Source organism: Columba livia, chromosome 5, assembly GCF_036013475.1.
Source record: "Columba livia isolate bColLiv1 breed racing homer chromosome 5, bColLiv1.pat.W.v2, whole genome shotgun sequence".
Taxonomy (NCBI): Eukaryota; Metazoa; Chordata; class Aves; order Columbiformes; family Columbidae; genus Columba; species Columba livia.
The window spans coordinates 61,399,128-61,420,180 of NC_088606.1; the positions used below are offsets into that span (position 1 = coordinate 61,399,128).

Sequence of the window (21,053 nt, forward strand, 5' to 3'; positions counted from 1 at the left end):
TACATTCTACCACGCTACTTTTCTCCTTTCTAGACCCCATATTCTCAGCCACGGGAAACAGCATGGAGGAAACCCAGAAGCACTGCACAGGGAGAGGCCTGACAGAATGATTTCTCTCTTTATGATCTGAAAAGGAAACTCTGACCCATTTTTTTCCAAAAGCAGTATTAAAAAAGACAGAACAACGTGATGTAAGCAACACAATAGGGGCCATCTTTGGATTAAACAGTCGCTATTCCAAACCTCCCAGCTACTTCCCATGTTCACAGGCTGACAAAAGCCATGAAGAAGGTGTGTGGTTTGGCATGATAAAGTCTTTTACATACAAAGGGTGCAGGAGGAGTGTTATTTTTGCGAGGTTTACAAACAAAACCAAGAGGTTGAAAGCAAGCTATGAAATAAAACTGGAGCAAAACCATCACAAAATATGAAAACAAAAATCCCTGCCAGTGAGCACAGCTTGGTGTTATGCAGAAGGAAATCCTTCTCACTGGCATGGGAATTGCAGCCCATTCCCACCTCAGGGGTCTGCATTTTCGGACAGGTTTAGCCCCTCTCTGGAGAAGGGGCACAGCCGATGGGCCATTGACTAAAATCCCCGCTGCCTCGGGCTCCTGTTCACAGCCCGCTTGCCTTTAATATTGACATGCTCACACTTGGCGGTATTATTCGGAGCTTTGGGTCTGATGATCATATTTATATGGCTGACACCCAGCCCTACTTGCCTATTCCTGCGGATTCCCATGAAGTGCTGTCATGGCTTATTACCTGTCTATCTGCACTTCAAGCCTGGGTGACTTTTAATTTTTTGAAGCTTAATGCTGGGAAAACAGAATCACTTCAGACTGGTTCAGTTCACCTCCTTGAAGTAAGGATTTATGGTATATAATACTGTATTACACACAGCTCGGGAGCTGGTTTCACTGTTAGGCTCTTTAAAATGGCCTTATTTTATCTGAAATAAAGCATATCAGCGAGAGGAGAGAAGGGAAAATATCTTCATCAGATTTTGGAAGCTTCTGCGGCTTTTGTTGCACGTTGCTTGTCAGGCTGAGGAGCCCTTGTTCATGCCTTGGTCTAATCCAGAGTTGTGTATCGTAGCTCTGTGATAATTGGAAACTCTTCTCACTCCGGCATTTTCAGCTGTTGTAAAAGTCTGCAGCTAATGTCATAACAAGAATTAAACTGTCTCATCATATTACACCCGTCTTAGCTGACTTCGTTGGCTATTAAGGTGACAGCGCATTGATTTAAAATTTGTGTTAATTGTTTACCTCTTCTTGCAGAGGCTTTACTGGGCTTTTTGTAGCAACCTGCAGGCTTTCCGTAGCTGTGGATTATCTTTGTGTTTAGCTTTCTATGGACTTACAAAAAAATATCCTCTTTGTTTGGATCACACCACGTAATACTCTCATCCCATGGATTTCTTTGGCACATATATTCTCTGCATGGGTCGCTTTTAAAAATAAGCTAGTGGAGAGGGTATGGCTAGCTTAGATGGTACAAAACTTTAAGAGACGTTTTTGCCTCTCTGATTGTTATTTGTTTTGGTTGCCTTCAGTTTGTCTGATTACTAATAGCAGGGGTGTTGTTGTAGATAAACAAATGTACTTGGTCTGCCTACAAAACCTTTCACTTTGCAGGTTTAATAGAGAAAGTGGCTTGTAGCCCACCCCTGCAAAACAGACCTTACAGCCCATCATCTTCAGGTTCCCATTTTTGGGGTGAATAAATGGAGCCCCGTGTAAGCCCATAGTAAGAAACTTTTTTACCTAGCGTTGAGAAGGGAAATTGCTTTGTGCCATATGCTGTCTCTCTGGCACAAAATGAGCATCGCCTCCACAGGAGTTTGGCACACTTAGTGGTTGCAGGGCTGGCAAATAAGGGACTTTTTTCTATTTTTCCATTATCTAGCTCTCCACATCCATAAACAATGTATCTATCCACAGATATTTGGAAAAAAAAAACATTTATTTTCTCCAAGACTGAGAATTTTATTTACTCCCTTCACTGAGGGCTGAAACATTTCTCACCTTCTGCTCCACTTTGTTGTACTTTCTCCCACTGAAGAAATTAATGAATGGGAAGTGGGAAGATGTCAACTTGCCTTAACAAAAAAAATTTTCTAATTAAGGCAAAAAAGTAAGTAATCAAGTAAGTAATAAATATTGATTTGTGAGTTTAAAATCCCATTAATTATTCCAGAGGCTTGAATCAGACCTTAGGCTCATTCTTGGAACATGACCTCAGCTAATAGACTTCTTCCTAAGGAGACCTGCTCTGCCTTCCCTGGGCAAGAAGTGCTAATTGCATAACCAGCCCTGCCCTCGCCCCATCTCCCACTAGTTCTTTTTTCAGTTTTTAGTTAAAAAAATGAACTTGTGCATGAGCTGCAACCAGATTTTAAAAGTCTCTAACGGCCGGTACATTTTACACAGTTTATAGCTTATAAACATGACTGAAAACTGCAAAACTATTACTGGCTATTTGAGTTCCCAGCCTTTATTCCTGGGGAAAAGCAAAGTCTCCCAACTGTCATTAGAGAGCACTTCATTAGCAAAAAAAAAAAGCAACCAAACATCCACTATTTATATTTTGAGCAGAAAAGCGCCACTCACTTGCATGAATAAAGCATGTGCTTTCACCGGACGTTGCTGGTTGTTCCCTGAGCACCAGCGGCCTCAGCCAGCGCCGGCACCCAGGCATGACAGAGCCTCCCAAACCGAGAGGGATTTGCTGTAATAGCTCCAGCAACAAGTGCAGCTGCCGGATGGTGCTGAGTGCCACCGGGGTGCTCTCGCCATTAGAGCAGTGCCAGTGAGGTTGTCTATATTTAATGTGAAGTTCTCTGCCTTTGAAGAGCGTTTCTTGGTGCACGATAACCGCTCTTTAAAAGCCTTTTGTTTCATTCCTGTTTTGATGAACTTCTTTCCCTTTGATGTTCATCTGGAGTTTAATCGCGATAAAACGCGCACAATGGTTAGATTGTGGAAGAGAAAAAGGTGCTGGGAGAGCACAATACCGTGTATTATCTGCTGTCTCCCCTATGCCGCTCACTTGGCAGGCGGCAGCGAGCGCTGCAGTGAGAGAGAACAGGGGTGACAGCCCCAGAGCCCTGGACTGTAGCCGGCTCCTGCCACAGTGACAGCTGAATCTGAGCTCACAACAGAGGATTGGGCACAACCAGGACCCTGTGGGGTCTGTCCCAGTTTGGGGCATCCTCTCCAAAGTTCTTCTCTGTCCTCGAAGAGTGATGGCCAACCTCAGCATGTGGCACTACATGGGCAGGATGAGTTCCAGCTCCCTCACTACACATCAACGTCCCACATCAGCTTCTCCCACATCTCACATCTGCCTCCAGCATGGGAAAGTTCGAGGACACCCTCTGAAGCACTGGGGTGCTCCTGGCACAGGGTAATGCTCCAGCACAAACACCAGCCTCCTGCCAAGCTGCCAGTGCCACTGGCTCTTGGGAGTTTTCAGGACCCAGGTGGAAGTTGCTGCTGTTGGGGTCCAGCTCTCAGTGTCAGGCTCTTCTGTGAGCAGCTCAGTTTTCTTTGAGAGGTATATTTCCAGTCCATCCAACTTGGGTGGAAACCTCAAAAACACAGGAGTCAGAAGGAACCCCTGAATGTGCTGGTTGTATAGTTTTTCCACAATTTTAAAACAGGGAATTCCAGAAGGCAAGGTGGGGCAGCAGTCACCATGGCTGGTCCAGGCAGCATCGTGCCCACAGGGCAGTGCTCACTTGGGTGTGTTTCTCCCTGCCCAGACCCTCTGCAGGTTTGAATCAATGCCCTCACGGCCATACAAATTATTCATGCATATTAATTCCTGGCACTACCCATTTGCCCCCCAGCAGGGAACATCTCCATCACGGAGGTGCCCTGCAGTGCCTGGGAACTTCCATGGCTGCACCCCCAAGCTCAGTGGGGACAGCAGACCAAGGTGACACGGTGACACCCCCATGACTCAGCTATCAGCCTTGCCACCTCCTAGCCCCAACCCTGCCCCTGGGCAATTGCTGCTCTCAGCTGCGTCATGGCACTTGCCAGCCTGGGTCACATCTTGGAACATGCCATTTTGGGTCAAATCACAACTCAGAGTATGCTGACCCACCTCAGGACATACCTATCCCGGTCACACTCTGTCCTTATGATGGGCAGCACCACAAGGATGGGGTGCAAATTCTGTGCCCTCGCATGCTGGGCACATCCCTAGTGCTACCTTATACCCCAGCCCCCACTTTGGTTGCCACAGTCCCAGACCCTCAAGGGCAGGTGCAGTATATATTTGGGATATTTTTGGGCAGCACCAACACAATAAGCCACTTTCTGGAAAGCTCCTTGCAACATTTGGTAGCCTGAACCAGAAACAAGCCTCACGTGCCTTTTCCCAGGGATGGCTGAGATGGGTCTTGCTGTTCAAACACGGTTCTGGATTCAGGATGGGGTCTCGCAAGGACACATGTCTGTCCTGCCTGATCTATCCCACTGTCTGCAGACACCCCCTGTGCAAAATAAGGACAGAATCCTAATGAATCCATATATAATGTCATTTCTCCTTAGATGGCCTCTGCTACCAACAGCTGGCTCTGAATTGTTTCCTTAGGAGAAAATTGTGCTTAGATCTTCTGCAGATATCACTTCTTACCCGAATACAAGTTTAAGGGGTTTTAAGTATTCATCAAATTGCAGAGTTTGGGAATCACCCATTTTTCATATTTTCACTTGGATTTTTAACCTTATCTTATGACATCTGTAAAAACTGCTGGTCTGACCTACTTAGTGAAGTCAAAGACACTGGAGATTAAACTGAGCGATCCAGCTCAACACATACTTGTAACTTCAAGGTCCTGACAGAATTCGTTAGTTTAAAAACTAATTAATCATTTCTTGCTCTTGAAAAACTAATTGTAAATTTGCACTGAAAAAAAAAAAAAAACACCTTTGTGTTTGCCTAAGAAGGTAAAATCTGTAAGGCCAAATAACTGCACCTGAAATGTATACGAAGATTTCTAACAGCACTGCATGATAACCAATGCTAATCTCTCTCAGTGTAGACCACTGTGTGCTACAGCCCCTGTAAAGCTGACCTTAACTGTGGTGAAAAAATCCTCTTTTTTCTTTTTTTGAATGCTTTCCACTGAATCTCCATTTCAAATCCAGAAAGCAAACAAGTTGTAGCAGACCTTCTCTTGCAAAATGAATTTGTCAAGCTCTGTTGCGTTTTGCTGAAGTGTAAGAAACTTAAATAAAAGTGATCCTAAAGTTAAGAAGCTGGCTTCAGGGCAGAGACTAGTGAAATATCTGTGAATATATTCTCTCTTCCTAAAGCTGGAGGTCTGGGTAGGTTTTCTTGTTGCCAGAGGAAATAATTAATGAGTCTAAGACCTTTCTGAGACTGATCTTTTCCCTTTCCTATTGAACTATGCAGCTAACATTTCAAAAATATTTTGCAGATATGAGTGAAAATAATTTAGGAAATCGGTTCAAAATTTTGAGACAGTATCTGGGATTTTCTTTATTCTGTTATACTTTTTATATATCTGTCAAGATTTACAGCAAACAAAACCTGCCAATGCTCAATAGTTTACAGGAGCGTTTGTGCAGGACCTGATCAAGAGTTTCTTCCCATCCCAGGGACATAAAGCTTCTCAAAATCAAGCATAAGGGTTCCAGAATCAAACAACACCTTCTTGCCTTGATTAAAAAAATGCTTGCAGTGCAACGATGTGTTTTCCTGGTATTTGATGCCTTGGTTTGTTCTTGGAAGAGCACAGCTGCACTATTTAACCCTGCATTTTTCTGGCTTTTAATCCATATTATGAACCTATTGCCAAAGAGCCTTCCAAAATTATTGCATGGCTGTGACCATGGCATTAGTGTTTGACAAGCAGTCACTGTCTGTCTAATATTTTTCTGTATTTTTACCATTTAAGTGCAAGATGGAAGACATTTTTGCTGCATCTGATCTGCACCGAAGCAACCTATATAAACTGCTGTTTATATTTGGCAGCCTTATGCTGCCATGTGGGAACTTACTTGCTTGTTTAGTTTTCAGTGACCCCTTCAGACACAGGCACAGACCTGCTCTGCCACGATACCAGCTCTTGTGTACGTGAGGGTATTCACAGACATGCTTTGCTGGGCAATCAAATATAATTTTAAAACGTGCAAAATTAATGCATGTGATGTTTTATTCCTGGTAAAATCCACTTAGCAAAACTTCAGCATTCTACTGAGTGAGAGATTTCTGCTCAAAAATGCATTTCTGCGGTTTTCTCAATTAATTTCCTCAGGTGACTGATTTATCGATGGCTGAATAGTGGTTGAAAGACGAGTGCACACAATCAACATAAATTACTAGTATTAAGCGAGTGCCAGATACTGGGAGTCTTTATTATTGTAGAGTATCTCATATCAGTATTTTTTTTTTCTTATAACATGAGAAAAAAGTTATTTGCCAAACAGTACAATTCATTTCTAAGCTCTGAAATGCAAGGGCTGCTTTGCTTTGTGGTTACCATAAACTTGCATTCCTTAGATGTGATAGATGAAGATTTTTCCTAACCAAAAATCAGTTACATCTATAGATGCCACTTCATAATTAAGATACAGATCCCTGAGCCTGCAAAGATTCAGGTGGAGCCTTAACTCTGTGTACAGTGAGGAAGCTCAGAACTCCAGTGAAATTCCTTGCAAAAACACATGCAGAATATTTTTAGGAGCAGGGTCTGTAGAAGCAAACCCTCAAGGACCGTCACCACATGGCAGCAAGAATTGTCTGTCTCAAGGAAAGGAAATTACAAAGGAATAGTCCTGAAGCCCGACTGGGCCACCCTTGCACCATCGGAGGTGGCCGCAGGTTTCATCACAGGCTGAGGTGGACGGGCAGCACCTTGTGTCCAAACCAAACCCACGGCTGTGGGATCCATGAAGTGCCAACCTGGGGTGTGGGCAGGTGGACTGAATAAAGCTCAGAACTCAGCATTTCTTCCCTTTGCATCCTTTGCCTCCAAGGATTCGGGGCTCCGGAAAGTTTTCTGCTTTAAAGAGAGCTTGCCTTACATTTTAGGGGAAAGGCAGATCATGCAAATCGGAACTGGCTTATGTAGCTGCTCCCTCTTGCTAAACAGCGTGTTTCTGTCCGTGTTTGCATTTTTCTACCCCATCTCCTTCCTGCATAATCTGTCAATATTGGGTTTCCTTTCATTAGACTTTCTGCTCTCTTAGTGTCTATTCTTCCTCGCTGATGTTTTCTGCCTTCAACACTGCATTTTTCAGTGGTTTGGTTTGATTCAAACTGGAACTGTTAGGGTGGTATCTAATATAATCAATTTGTTTGCATGTATTTACTGTAAAGCTCACTGTTTGTATCAGCTTCAGTCTTTGGATAATATTTCTGGGGAAAATGTAACACTCTTTAAATTTTAGATCCTTTTTTTAATCTTGCTTCAGGCATAGGCTCTAAGAGACACGCATGTAACATAGATGCTTGATTTACTTCTCCAAATATGCAAAGAATATGGCTATGTGCAATAAACCTCGCTGAGAATAGAGCTGGATACAAGAAAAAAAAATCAATTATCAAGCTGCTGTAAACTCCTTATTATCTAAGAATTTCAACACCTACTGATGTGCCTGAGTCTCCATTGCACACTTGTGAATTTAAGAGCCTGGGACATACAATTGTTCACGAACGCAAGCTGCGTGTTTGTGCACAAACTGCTCAACAGATTTTGAAACAGCCATCTGAGGATGATATGGCTGTTAGTCAAAATCTGACAGCAAAGGCGATATTTTTGTTTCAAAGGGGTTATTCGGAATGTGACTCAGAGAGAAATCATGCAGGATACTGGGACTTCATGAAAAAAACTTAGAAAAACACATTGTTGTCTGGAAAACCTGGACATCTGTGTGCAAATTCTGCAAAATTTGCAGTATCTGAGACGTATCTCTTCCCTTTACCTGCAAATCAAGTGATGTCTGCCTTAAAATACTGAGCAGCACACAGGGGAAGGCAATGCCTAAACTTCCATCAGCCTCAGAGGGACTAAGCTTTAGTTTCTGGTTTTTGCATCTAGGTGTAAATCTGGCTTTGGGCTATGATGCACACTTCTGCCAGATGTGGTTAGTGTTAATCACATGTTATTTAGATCAATATGGATCTCTGTTTGATGCATGTAGCAATTGCTCACTGCTCTGTATTCTCTAACTCTTTGTATTTAACAATATCGGTTCTAAAGAGCAATTTATACCCAGGCTACATACCCCCTCGCTCCCCCAAACCCCAGTATTAGTGGTAAAGTCCTACTGCTCATAAAATATAACGTGAAATATTACAGTCCTGAAATTTTTAGTGTACTCATAGTCCCACTGATTTCACTATTAGTGGGATTTTTCACATCGCACTATTTGGTATTAACTGCCTGTGTGTAACTGGAGAAATCAGCAGTGAAACAGCAGCATCAAATATTTGAAATGTACATCTCCAGGAAAGGCTCTGTCTCCCTGTCCACATACACACATGCTTGTATGTGTCTCCCCATCCCAGTGCTTGAATCAGAAATATAGGGTCGTTATTGCAAAAACATATGTAGCACAGCAATATCACAATCGAATGTATGCTCAGGCATGTTGCAGGAGGTAGCGGCAATTTACAGCCACATCGAATGCCATGGTTTCAGCTTCCTTAAGAAGTATTTCTCACACTAGAAAATGTAATTACCATTCCACTGTGCCTTCCCACATGGTGATCTGAAACACTTCAGTAAAATGAAGTGACCTATCAATACTATATCTGTCACAGATGAGGCATCTACAAATACAGATCAGTGTAATCTGGTCATTGATTTTAGGATTCTCAGTCCTCCAAGGTATATGACAAATCTATATGTTGTCCCTGAGTGATGGGGTTTGCTTTTGCATTTCTGATTTCATCGGGGAACCCGTGTAAAAGTTAATGTAAGCAGAGAGCACTCTGCTGCTGCCCAGCTGAGGAGGCTCAGGGTCCCACAAAACCCAGCTGTGGTGCACACCACTAATTAACAGCCAGGTGCCTGTACTTCCCACAAACAAAGTGCAGACAGACCAACCTCATTCTTATGTTAAGGAAAAGGACAACCTTTTCAATATTTGTGAAAGTTCCTGCTTTGCCCCAGATTTGCCTTGTTTTGAAATCTGCTTGTATTGTACAAATGTAGGTACCATTCCTGGTGGGGTTTGGTGAGGTGGTGATGTGAAGGAAGCATTTGGCTCCCAGTGCGAACCAGTAAATCTTGGGTTTAAGTATGGTCATACAGAAAAAATACTGTCCTGCTGTATCTTTATCTGGAGTTTGCGTGGGCAGTGTTATCTCTTTGGCATGCTTGCCCCATAACAGATTGTATACAGACAAATGTGTCCTTGAAACAAAAAGAGACATTATCTTCCTGAGAGGCCCAGAAAACTGAGGGGCTATGTCTATAGGTTTGTGAATGCACACACACACAGAGTCCTCCGAACAAACACACTTATACAATGTTTTATGTAACTGAACTTCGGTGCAATGCAAACGTTTACAAGAAATGGCTTGCAACTCGGTGGCTAAGGACAAGTGAATAACTTGCAAGGAAAAGTTCCTAGCATCTCAAATGTTTCAGCTCTAAATTAATCAGAAAATGTACGCATGTATAAAGAAATGTTCAGATTTCAGTTAATCTTTAAAATCTAACACACACAGAGACAATGCATTTAGGTATTACACAGAAAAGCCGTGTAATAAAAATGCCTGGAACTACTACGAATTTCCACAAATACCCTGGATATTGTTCCCAGAGGCTACTCCTATCATTCTAAACACCACAGCAACTTCAAGTTTTCCCCACTTACTCTGAGATTAATATATCAATACATATTCTCTCTTCACTCAAACTGTAATCTATTGCCAAACCTAACTGGCACTAACATGTTCGCAGAGGTGCAGAACAGGCAGTTTTCCAGTCACTATGTAGAGCCTGTGATATCTGACCGGCTACAGCTGAAGTTGCTACCACTGAGCAAGGTGTACCCCAAATACAATGCCCAACACAAGCATGGATTGAACACCTAAATACTACATCTTAAAAGCATGCCATCACTATGCCCAGGAATGTAATTGTCAGCGTGTTTTGGAAGTGCTGCACTTGTTTCTGCTCTGCTTGGAGAGAGTATTTTCTCACCCTTTGTTTGCTATGATAATCGAGACAATCTGTCTTTAAAACTGAAGAAAAATTACAATATTCCATCTATACAGATGTTTAGAACAATTGCTTCACAAGGTGCAAGAGAACCTGACAGAAGGATTTCCTGGTCACTTAGACTGGCCTGCAGAGCCAGGTTTTACCGCTGTGAATCATGAGGACATTCCCAACTCATGACCCTCCACAGACAACACCGGCTCAGAGAAACTCCAAGGAATGAGCTCTTTTGTGCCAAAAAAAGGAAGTCTGACATTACTCCATCTACTCTACACCTCTGAAACTGCTAGTTTATGCAACATCGTTACTGCATGAAATACGATTCACACGTGCACAGCAATTGCGGCTGCAAGATACGCTGTTAAAGATGCAGACTCCTCCACAATCCTCATTTGCCGTCTGCTTTCAATCCCTGCCTGACATGCTGGGCAGACCCCCAAAACCATGCAATTCATATATGAGACTGCACGTTCTACTCACTAAATAGCTACAAGAACTCCCATTTTTCCAGAAAAAGCTCAATTTTAGAAAAAAAAAAAAATGTGCTTAGTATTGATTGTGACAGAAGAATAGAAATAAAACCTGCGGTATTCAGTTATTGACAGAAACACCACTATGCGCTGTGCCAGCTGTGATTTCAGCCTGGTGACCGTATCACGTGGACCTGGGATTTTGTCCATCATATCAGCAAGCTCTGGGTCAGACCTGTGAAAGCCAGAGCTGTATATATGGCTCTAATGTTATATCTGGTGAGTCTTGCAACTCAAAGAAAAGCACGTCTCACTTACTTGCCATGTAAACAAGTACAGACCACATCACCAAAAAGAGTCTGGGATTTGCCCAGTAAATCAACGAAACACCTGTAGTCTCTCACATATTTCACAAAGAAATGTTTGTCCAGTTGCACGTTGTATCCGTTCTGAATAGTTACACATGGGGCCATAGGCAGAGAAATACAATCACAAAGAAACGAAGTATTATAGAAATCTGTGTTCTATTTCTATCTCTTCCTTATATAATAAAAATATTATGTATATGGATTTATTTAAATAGATGTACATTCTATGTAGAATATAAATATAGAATGTAAGTATAACACATAGCTATAAATATAGAATATAAACCTTTAAGTAAGCCTATACTCCAAATCAAACCTGATTTAAAAGCACTGTTGCAATTTGGTGCAAAAGTTTTTGCTTGCTGATATGCAAAGACATACAAAACCTTTCTGTAAATAAGCAGTATGAGCTTTTCAGAAGGTTCTATAATCTTATATTAACTAGTTGCATTATATACATAGGTTTTCCTAGATAGTACACATAATTTTCACAGTAACATCGTTTCTGAACCTGAAATTATTTTTCATTTCTGATATGGAATTTTGTCAACAGGGTCACTTTTAGAAAAGTAGGAAATTATAGGAAACACAGGCCTAAAATTTGAACAAATAGAGGAGTTTGCTCATTTTAAAATGAAATTAGAGTCTGGGAGCTGTAATGTCTTGTGCATTATATCTGTGTAATGATACCTACTGACACTTGGTGATCATAAATTATAGTATTACTGGAAAAGCAGGGTCAGCTGATTAAGAGGCAGTCGAAGAGGTCTGTCCAAATAACTACCTTCCTGACACGAGGGTCCCAAGAAGACACGAGGAGCGGTTCGTGTTCCTCCACTGCACATAAGACAAAATCCAGAAATTCATATGGAAATGGGTTAGACACCCCTCACAGGGGCTGGCGCTCCACCGAAGGAAAGGAAAAAAAGAGTGACACTATTAACAGAGGGTGTGTGAAAGTGTGAATGTATCACCAAGGTTGGGTGCAAGGGGTGTGCGTGTGCGTTAAGCTGGTTTTGGTTTGTGCTGCATCTTCTGGGGCCGAAAGCAGCTGGGCCAGGTCCCATCCTGCTCAGCTAAGCAGAGGCACGCTGGAAACTGTGCCTGAGAAAGGGTGGAAGAGTGTCAGCCTTTGTGTCTATGTGTGTGAGAGGGAAGCCAGAGACACGATACGACCCCATGTGCCTTCAGTCTGAGTATTCGGGGTGCCCGTGCACCTGCTCCCACCATCAGGAGGGTCTTGGGGGGTGCAGGTGCAAGCAGTTGCAGGCAAAAAAGGGGGAACTCCAAGCAACCTCACACCCAAAAGTCTCCTGTGTCCAATTTCACCTTTGAGAGACCCCTGAAGGCATCACAGACTGTATTGTGGTTTGAAGGGGAGACAGCCTCACCCCCCACATTAGGGCGCTGCCCGGATTTTTGTTGTGCTTTTCCCACAGAGGTGGAGTTGGGAGAGGGGAAGACAAAACGTCCCAACTTAATTTCTTTTTAATGGTCTGATGGAGCGTCTGACATGTGAATCCTCACTGTCCCTGCTCTCCAGCTTGGCTTCAATGATGGCTTTTAACAAACAGCCTTCCCCAGACAGGGAAATTCTGTTACCTTGCCCAAACCTGCTCAAATACTTTGAGCTCCCAGTTACACACTTAACACAGGATTTTGGCAAAACGCGGGAGAGGCGCATACTTTGAACTGGAGGTAGACTTAAAAACAGCCCCTTGATCGTCAATGATGTCTTTATCCACTGAACCAGAATGGGGTTTCATAAACCCTTACACCCACAATTTCTAGGTCTCCTCCTGATGTGTCAGCCAGCCTCTGCAAACCAAGTCATTTTAGAAGAGTTCACACGCCTGTGTTCCTGCAGCCCTACAATGTGCATTATAAGTAGCTTACCCAGAGCCATCAGTGACCACAGATTAGTGGGGCGATATTCCCTCTGGAAATCTTTCAGCCTGCATTGCCTTTCCCTCATTACAGAGGCTATCGGGTCTGCATTGCTTTGCATCTGCTCACCAAGGGGGCTTTGCATTAACTCGACTTGGGGTTTCTGAGTTTTGCCTCTGAGCGGATCATGGACTGAACGGGATGCTCATTTCCAGCGCCTGGCAGGGGAGGGGAGCCCTGCCATGCCAGCTAGGTGCCCCAGTGTCCCCATGCCAGGGCTGGATGCTGGGGCAAGGTGGGCTCCATCCAAGTGTGTCCTTCACAGGGGCTTTGCTCCTTGTGATCTCAGCCCAACGCACGAGTCCTAACTGGAAATTAAAAGCCTGTCCCCTCCTAGTCTTTGAGGGTAAATTTCAGAGGCTCCAGCAGTCGATAATTAACAACTTATGTTGTTCCCCTCGCTGTTGCCCTAGCTGTGGTATTTTTAAAGCTTTTTATTAAAAATTAATTTCTTTATTTTGTTGGAGACCCATCACTCGGTCACGTGGCTCCCTGTCATGTTTCTATCCTTCCTACTCATATTCGAGTTATGCCATCAAGCTAATATATTGTGACTGCTCTTCTCTCTTGTGACAAAGCCTTGCAGCTGCCTCCAAATCAATAGATGTCAAAGAAATATGAAAACAATCATGACAGAGAACTTAAATCCTGGCTAGAGTCTGCATAATAAAAAATGTGCTTCTGTTCTCAAGGCAGCGGATTAATTTATCCTAAAGTTTAGTCAAATTTTATTCCGGTACCTTTTTCCCAGCAGATAGAGCTACATCTGTTGGGTTTGTAATGTAATTTGTAATTACTGCCCTTCATGTGGTCCAATGCCTTGAACCATCTTTAATTAAAAGCATAATTAAGGGAAGATCTAAAGGAAGACAATTACCAGATGGTCTTTTTTTTAGAAACAGTTAGTTGCATTGAGGATGTATCCTGGTCCATTTCTGACTTGGATTAAAAAGCAGACTGCCTCCTGCACAATCTGCGAGGCGAGAGGCCGAAAGGGGCTCAGGCATCCTGGGCAGCGCCACAGTCAATAACTGTGAGCAAGGGCAGCAGGGGATTTGGGGGGATGACGGGGACCTTTGGGCAGAGGGTCACCCTGGCTCCATTGCATTTCCAGGGGCAGGTGAGTCCTGTTGCCCTCCTCCAGCCTTAAACTCTGGTAAAAACCACTCCAGCCAACCCCCCCACCACTGGGACACTCTGTAACATCTAGAAAATGTTTTCCTGGTGAAAATAGTAATTAAGAGTAGTACTGATAATGATAACAAAAACAACAATAATAATAAAAGAGAGACTAAGACTCCGAACAGCCTCCAAAAACAGATTATCACCGCTGCCCTGGGTGGGACAGACCCTGATGTGGGGACTGTGTCTGCACAGCCCTTGGTCACCGCAGCCTGAGAGGGTGTTTCAGCTAAAGCCCTGTCAGGCTGCAGGACAGGGGCATCTCCTCCACCACCCTGGCCTCGCTGGAGTCAGTTTTGGGGTCCCTCCTCACCTCTTGGGACACCCTCCTTGCAGAAGAACCTCCCCCCTCGCACCTGGGAGTTTCAAAGAAGACCATTACTAAAGGAGAAAGGGCGGGAGGGGATGGGAAATAACCCCGGAAAATATGAATAATGCAACGAAGTACAGAATTATGCGTGAGCACAAAATTTCTAGGGGAAGCTGGGCATTAAAAAAAAAAAAAAAAAAAAAAAGAAAGAAAAAAAAAGGAAAAAAAGGAAACCTCGAGCAGTGGTGTAATGTAAATTAAATTTTTGCTGTATTACTAAGATTTCATTATTTGACTGTTCCTACTCAAAGTAAGACAGCGATGAATCGTAATCATTTCAATTATCTTCAAGATAGTTTCTTTAGGACACAAGTTGTCAAAGATAAAAAAGTACATTCTTGCTGCTCCATGGGTCCATTTTCCAGACGGTTTGTCGTTCTTGCTGCATGATTTAGTCGGGGCTTTTTTGCATACTCCGGCTCTCCCACACGCCCTCCGCGGGGGCGCGGACCCGCTCCCTCCCCGCGCGGAGTGGCCGCGCAGGGCTCCGCGCCCGCGGAGGCGGCGGGGCTGCCCCTGTCCCAGCTCCCGCTTCGCCGCCGTTCTCTTCAATTAACTTCGCACAACAGGTTTTTGGTTGATTGGTTGGGTTTACCATTTTTTCCTCTTATTTTTCCTGCTACCCCTCTCTCGCTTCCCCCTGTCCCTGGAATATTTCCTGGCCCATTACTCTAATAAAGAAATAAATGCGGGGCGACCCGGGGCAGGATCCGTCCCCATCCCCGCAGCCCTACAAATACTGTTTTCTCCCTGCTGATATGGGTTGATTTGCAAGTGAGAGCTGCTCTCCACCGGGATGGCGCTTAGGTCTCTTTAAGCACAAACCAAATAACATTTAAATGTCTTTTTAGTGCCGAGGCATTATTTATTTAAGTGGCCGTCGGAAATCACAGCCACGCGGGTCCCAGCTCCTCCCGGAATATTGTCCTTGCCGTTTTATTAGAACGACTGGTTTTAAAGAGACTCTTTCTGAATAAAAGAGCGCGTTTCTCCCCATTATTCATATCTAGGGAGTCCCAGGCCTTTACTACATTAAAAAAAGCTTCAAAAGGACAATTCGCCATCCACAGATATTATATTTGTGAAATGTCCTTTTGTCGAAGCTTTTAACACCTTCTTATAACGAATCATTTGTTCTTTTCTTTTTAATTTTGATAGACAATTAGCCATCAAATATACACCAGTTGACTGTAACCGAGCATTAAACTAGCCTTTATTTAACGCTAATTTAGCATAGCTGCTTTGTTTAACTTTGCCATACAAGAACCAGGTTTTGTAGCAAAAAAAAATAGGTGTAATTTTATGTGGGGCTTCATTTCTTTTGGCCCTCTACACAGCAAGCCCTCTCCTCTTTGTAACCCATTCTGCTGGGCAGAAACACCATTTCGGAGTGCCTAGCACCTGGAGTCTGGAAAAAATTAGCATTGATATAGATTTAGTTGAAATGTAATCTCTTAAATCTGTCCAAGATTCGGGGAGATAATTACACTTTCACTGAATTGCCAGGGGTCAGCGTCTCTGTGGACCTGAGGAGTTGATTTACTAACAATAGTGTTACATAAAAAATGGTGTTTGAGATTATAATGTTAATAGATGCAGTCACTGGGGAAAGCAGGCAGGCTACAACTAATTCGAGGGAACTTGGTTTTTGCTTTACAAGGATTCAAATCACTTGCAGCATTTAATTTAGAGGAATGAGTTTGGCAGTAATTACAGCAAATGGAAAGGTCGCCTTGGAATATTAGTTATTTTTTCCTAAATTGGGACTCGGGATTTTGGGGGAAGGGTCCTTTTTCTATGCCCCCGGCGATGGCCGGGAGAGCCGCGTTGCTGCAGCATTGCGCTTTTACCACTCGTCACATCGGACCCAGCAAAAATCCGCTCAGACAAAAGAACCGAGGACGAAAAATATTTGTATAAGCTCTGGAGTTGGTCCTCGAGTGGAATCCGGCGGTTTTTAGGGGGAGTCAGGATTTCTTTCTGCTCCTGGGGGATGCTGGCCAGGCTCGCCGGCCCGGACCGGGTCAGCATGTCCTCGGGCAAAGGGCATCACGTCTTCGGTGGAAATGGTCGGGAGTTTCGTTGGGGGGACGCGACCGGACCAGGCTGGGTCGGGGGCACAGCTTACTCAGAAATGACCTGACGGGGACCAGATGGTCCAAATTCGGACACTTGCCCAGCTCACCGTTCCCAGTACCCGGCAGAGCACGCTGCACGTTTGGGCACCCTGGAACCTCCAGCCCAAAATCAAGTCCCTGTATCACGATGACCCCCCACTCGGGAAGTCCCCCTCTTCTGCAGGACCGCGGGATTCCCTGCTGCGACCCCCGGACCGGGCTGGGGACACCGCGGTCAAGAGTGGCCATGGGGAGCTGAGAGACAGGGCCGCCCCCGGGGGAGCGGGGCTGGTGCCGGGTGTGGGTCCCAGACACGGCCTTGCCACCCCCAAAGGGGGTCCCATGGGTGATGTCTTCCTTCCCGCTTCCCGAGGGGTCCCTGCAGACCCGGCGGGTGGGGAAGAGGGAAAGCCCAAGCCGGCCCGGCCCGCTGCCGGCAGCCTGATCGCTGGCCGCGCAGCGCGGGCGCGGCCGGGCGCGGAGGAGCGCGGAATCCCTGAGCCACATCCATCCCCCCGCCGCCGACAGCCGCCGGGAGCCATAAATTCAAACCAATTAATTACCTACGGGACACACCGCCGGCCGACCGCGTTTTGCAGCCCGGGCTGAACGGGCGGCAGTTTATCGCCGGAAAACCGGCACGCCGAGGGGTGATGCGCTACCTGCGCCGGTGCCCCGCTCCGCCGCCCTCCGCGCTGCGGCCGCGCGGCGGTCGCGGACAAAGGCGGGCGGGAGCGGCCCCCGCCTGTTCGTCTCACCACCCGGCCCCGCTGCCCCGGGAGAGCCGGACCCGGGGGCAGGGGCTGCGGGGCGGTTGCGGGGCGGCTGCGGGGCCGCGGCTCCGGTGAGCGCCGGCAGCCCGGGCAGAGCCGGCGCCGCAGCCTCCCGCGGCCCCCCGACGCCCTCCGTCCCTGGCTGTTTACGTTTTAAGTCCACCCGATCTTATATGTAACAGCAATATATATGTTAATTGAAAACTTCTGAATTTAAAAAGGTTGTGACAAGTTATAATTTGTCTTGTCAATGTCTGGAATCCTTGTTTAGCTCTTTAGTTGTGTCTGCTGCTCGTGCCTGTCAGATAACAGCTTGCCTAACACGCTGCCTTCCTCTCTTATGGCACGGAAATGACAAATGTGCTGTTTTATCCATACAATTTATTTCATTATTGTTGCCAGCACGAAGCATCACAATCAATCATAAGGAAGTCCAGTTGGCAGGTGTCAATCTTGGTATGTTTTTGTACGTCTCAGTCTATATTTAATCCAATTACAAGGGTCATGGAGTAAGTGCAAATCCCCTTGTTACAACTCACATCTTATTCAAGATTTAAAGTAAAAAGTCAACTTGATCACATGGGCGCTTTGGGGGACCTCCGATACCTTTTGATATGTCGTGTTCCCCTCCCAAATTATGCAGAGATAGCGTTTTATTAAAGAGTCGGTTGGGGTTTGAGGATTTTTTTTTCCTCAGTGTTTGTGTGCAAATGAAGTATCTTGTTATTTTGCTAAAGAAGAGGGAGGCTTTAATGATGGGAGATCTTTCCGCTCATTGCCCTTTCAAATACAATTGTAGATCGAACTCAGCCTTGTCACGTTGAGGAAAAGTGAATTTCTAACATCCAGGACGTGCCTGTCGACTTTCAGCGAATTGCATCCAATCACCCCCAGGGAATTCAGCTAATGTCTCAGTCTAAACCGGGATGAGGGGAGAAAAACAAATCAAACATTGTCCGGAGTCACGCTTATTATGAAAATGTTTTAAAGGATAGAGAAGGGAAATAATTCAAGACAGCCCAGAATAAAGTTTTAGACAAATTAATAGCGTGAGGAGTCTTCGGGGAAAAAAAATAGAGAGAAAGCCCAGCTACAAAGTTAAGGTATAAAGAAATTATTTACAACTATACGTTTCTTTTTTAAGCAAGAAGTATTTTTAAAAATCTTGATTTTTTTTTTTTTTAATGAGAAAACAAGGTTACGGCATTGAAAATAATAGTCTTCTTATACAGTCGGCTACAGTGGGATTCTTCACGAGGGGAAATGTTATCTTTCTGCTAAATTTCTGTCTTTAGGACGCTTCACTTCACAGAAGTTTCTTGCAGCATCTAAAATTAAACCCCCCAAACACACGCTCCCGCACACTAATCCAGCTTGTTACAACAAGTTCCCGGCTCGCCCGGGTTCACAAAGCGGGGTGCCCCGTGTCAACCTGCTCAGCCCGCTCTAGGAGGATGCTCAGGAGAAGCCGGGGTGCAACCGTTTACCAGGTTTCAGGAGAGCCTCGCAGGCTGCCATCCACACAACAGGCAGAAAGCTCTCAAACCTCTACATGGCAACACACAAAAAGCTATTTCAAGAGTAACTCAGGTATTTTTTATTCGAAGAGATAGTGCTATTCAGTTTATATCAAACTGTGAGAGGGCTGAACCGACAGGACGATAAGATTAAAAAAAAAAATAACCAAGCCAAAACAAGAGCAACATTACATTTCTGCGCAGAGGTTTAAACGCAATCCTGGGGGCAAAAGAGAAATATTAGACAAGTAAAGAAACGTGTGGGTAAAACAAAAAGTATTTAAAACCACATACCTTGGTCAAGGGCAAAATATCCCAGTTAAAATGCTAGTCAAGTGCCTCTTTGCTTGAAAGCCAAAACCACGTTTCTATCGCAATATTTTTCCCGTCCTAGAGAGTTTCCTTTGAGTTTTACCGTTTATTGTAGCTAGTCTTGGACCCTGAAGCCTGTGCAATGCCACAGTAAACAAATTGTTCTGATGTGCTTATTATTATTGCTCAAGTTCTGCTTGGATAGAGAATTAAAGCTCATTATTACAGTGTGTGTTGAGAATTGCTCAACCTATGTGAAAACGGGGGTTTGGGGCATCCTCGGCAAAAAAAAAAAAAAAAATCACAACTTCATATCGTGGTGTAAATCAAATATGTATAATGCTTATAAATTTGTAACACGTTGCCGAGCCCCGGCTCCTATCCGCTGCCCGGTGCGGCGGCACCCGCACCGAGCCCCGCTCCTCTCCGCGCCCGCGGGGCTCCTCTCCGCGCTATGCCGCGGAGCCGCCTCCTTCTTCCTCGGCCCAGGTGAAGGCAGCGGGCCCGACGATGGCAGACGCAAAAATAAATGAGGGGACACACAGAGATGGCGGGGCTGTTCCCCCCCTATTTCCCGGCACCGCTCCCTGCCTGAGCCACCCTGTCCCCGGAGCGGGGTCTCCGGGTGCTGCCCGCACGGCTGCGCGGCGGGGGGCGGCCGGTTCCGCGTTCGGGCACCCTCCTCCGCGGTCCGAGGGGTGAGACGGAGCCTGTCCGGGGCACCTCCGCCTCTGGGCGTCCCGAGCCAGCGGCCGGCGGGGAGAGGCGGCCCGGCCCGGTCCCGCAGCCCTCGGGGTCCCGCCTGCCTAGGAGCGCAGCGTTTTGCAGATATTTTCTCCCCTGTTCCTTTTCATTATGATCATTTTAATTTATTTAATTTTTAATATTTTTTTTAGCCTCTGCGGCGATCTCACAGTCAAACACGGACTCTGCTCCCGGCTCTCCCCCACCTTCCTGACTCGCTTCCCCCTCTCTCTCTCTCTTTTTTTTTTAGGAGATAAAAAGGCAAACAGAGAGCGCTCTGGCGCTGGCGAAGGGACTGTTTGCCTGCCTCCGCCGAGGCCTGGCCAAGCAGACTTGGCTTCACGCCTGAGCAGTTTCTGGAGAGCGGCGCGCTGGAGAGCAGGGGAGGCAGCACCTGGCCCTGCTTTAGGAGCCATCTCCTTTTATTGACAGCCAGATAAGCAGGCGGGAGCCGTGGTGTTTCCAACGCTTCCCTGGAGAACTCTGCCGGGTTGCAGGGAGCCGCAAGCCCCTTAATGGCAGCGGCTCCAAAAGCGCCGCGAAACCCCTTCCTGGCAGCGCCGCCGGCCCCCGCTGCCGGGGCCGCCCCCCCGGGGCCGTCGCTACCTGCCAACGCGCGAGATTTACGCGGCCCCACAGCGTAAGGAGAAGGGGTCACCTGGGATCCGAGCCGGGTGCCCCGGCCTCCCTGCCCCGGTGGCGGCCGCCGAGCCCCGTCCCGCAGAGACGGAGCAGAGGCCGGGGCCGGGCGAGCAGCCTCGCAGCACCCCTGCACCCCGCAAAGCCCTGTCCTCCCCCCGCGTCAAAGCCTGCTTCTAATGTATCTGTCAGCCCCTGCCTCATCCCAGGCAGGCGACAGGTTCATGAAACATTTAAGTACAGTTCAATAAAACTATCGGCGGGGCGGGGGGGGGGGGGGGCACTTTGCTGATAAATTATTTACCCTGACAAGTGTGTGCAAATAAAGGCCTCTCTCTCTGCCTCTCTAATGAGAGAGGGTGCGGATGAGAGCGGGGAGCCCGGGCAGAACCAGT

At 45.9% G+C, this 21,053-nt stretch overlaps 2 long non-coding RNA genes across 4 annotated transcripts in view; one reads left to right on the forward strand and one right to left on the reverse strand.

Moving 5' to 3' along the window:
* Nucleotides 1-18,137, forward strand: part of LOC110366339 (uncharacterized) — a 132,094-nt gene extending 113,957 nt beyond the window's left edge. The window contains exon 13 of the long non-coding RNA XR_010473129.1: nt 34-18,137. This is a non-coding gene — a long non-coding RNA (uncharacterized LOC110366339). The remainder of the gene's footprint in view (nt 1-33) is intronic.
* Nucleotides 1-20,838, reverse strand: part of LOC110354874 (uncharacterized) — a 27,109-nt gene extending 6,271 nt beyond the window's left edge. Inside the window, exon 1 of one of the 3 annotated variants that reach the window (XR_010473127.1) lies at nt 19,258-20,838. This is a non-coding gene — a long non-coding RNA (uncharacterized LOC110354874). The remainder of the gene's footprint in view (nt 1-19,257) is intronic. The other 2 variants (XR_010473128.1, XR_010473126.1) reach the window with 2 other exon arrangements.
* Nucleotides 20,839-21,053: the final 215 nt, after the last annotated feature.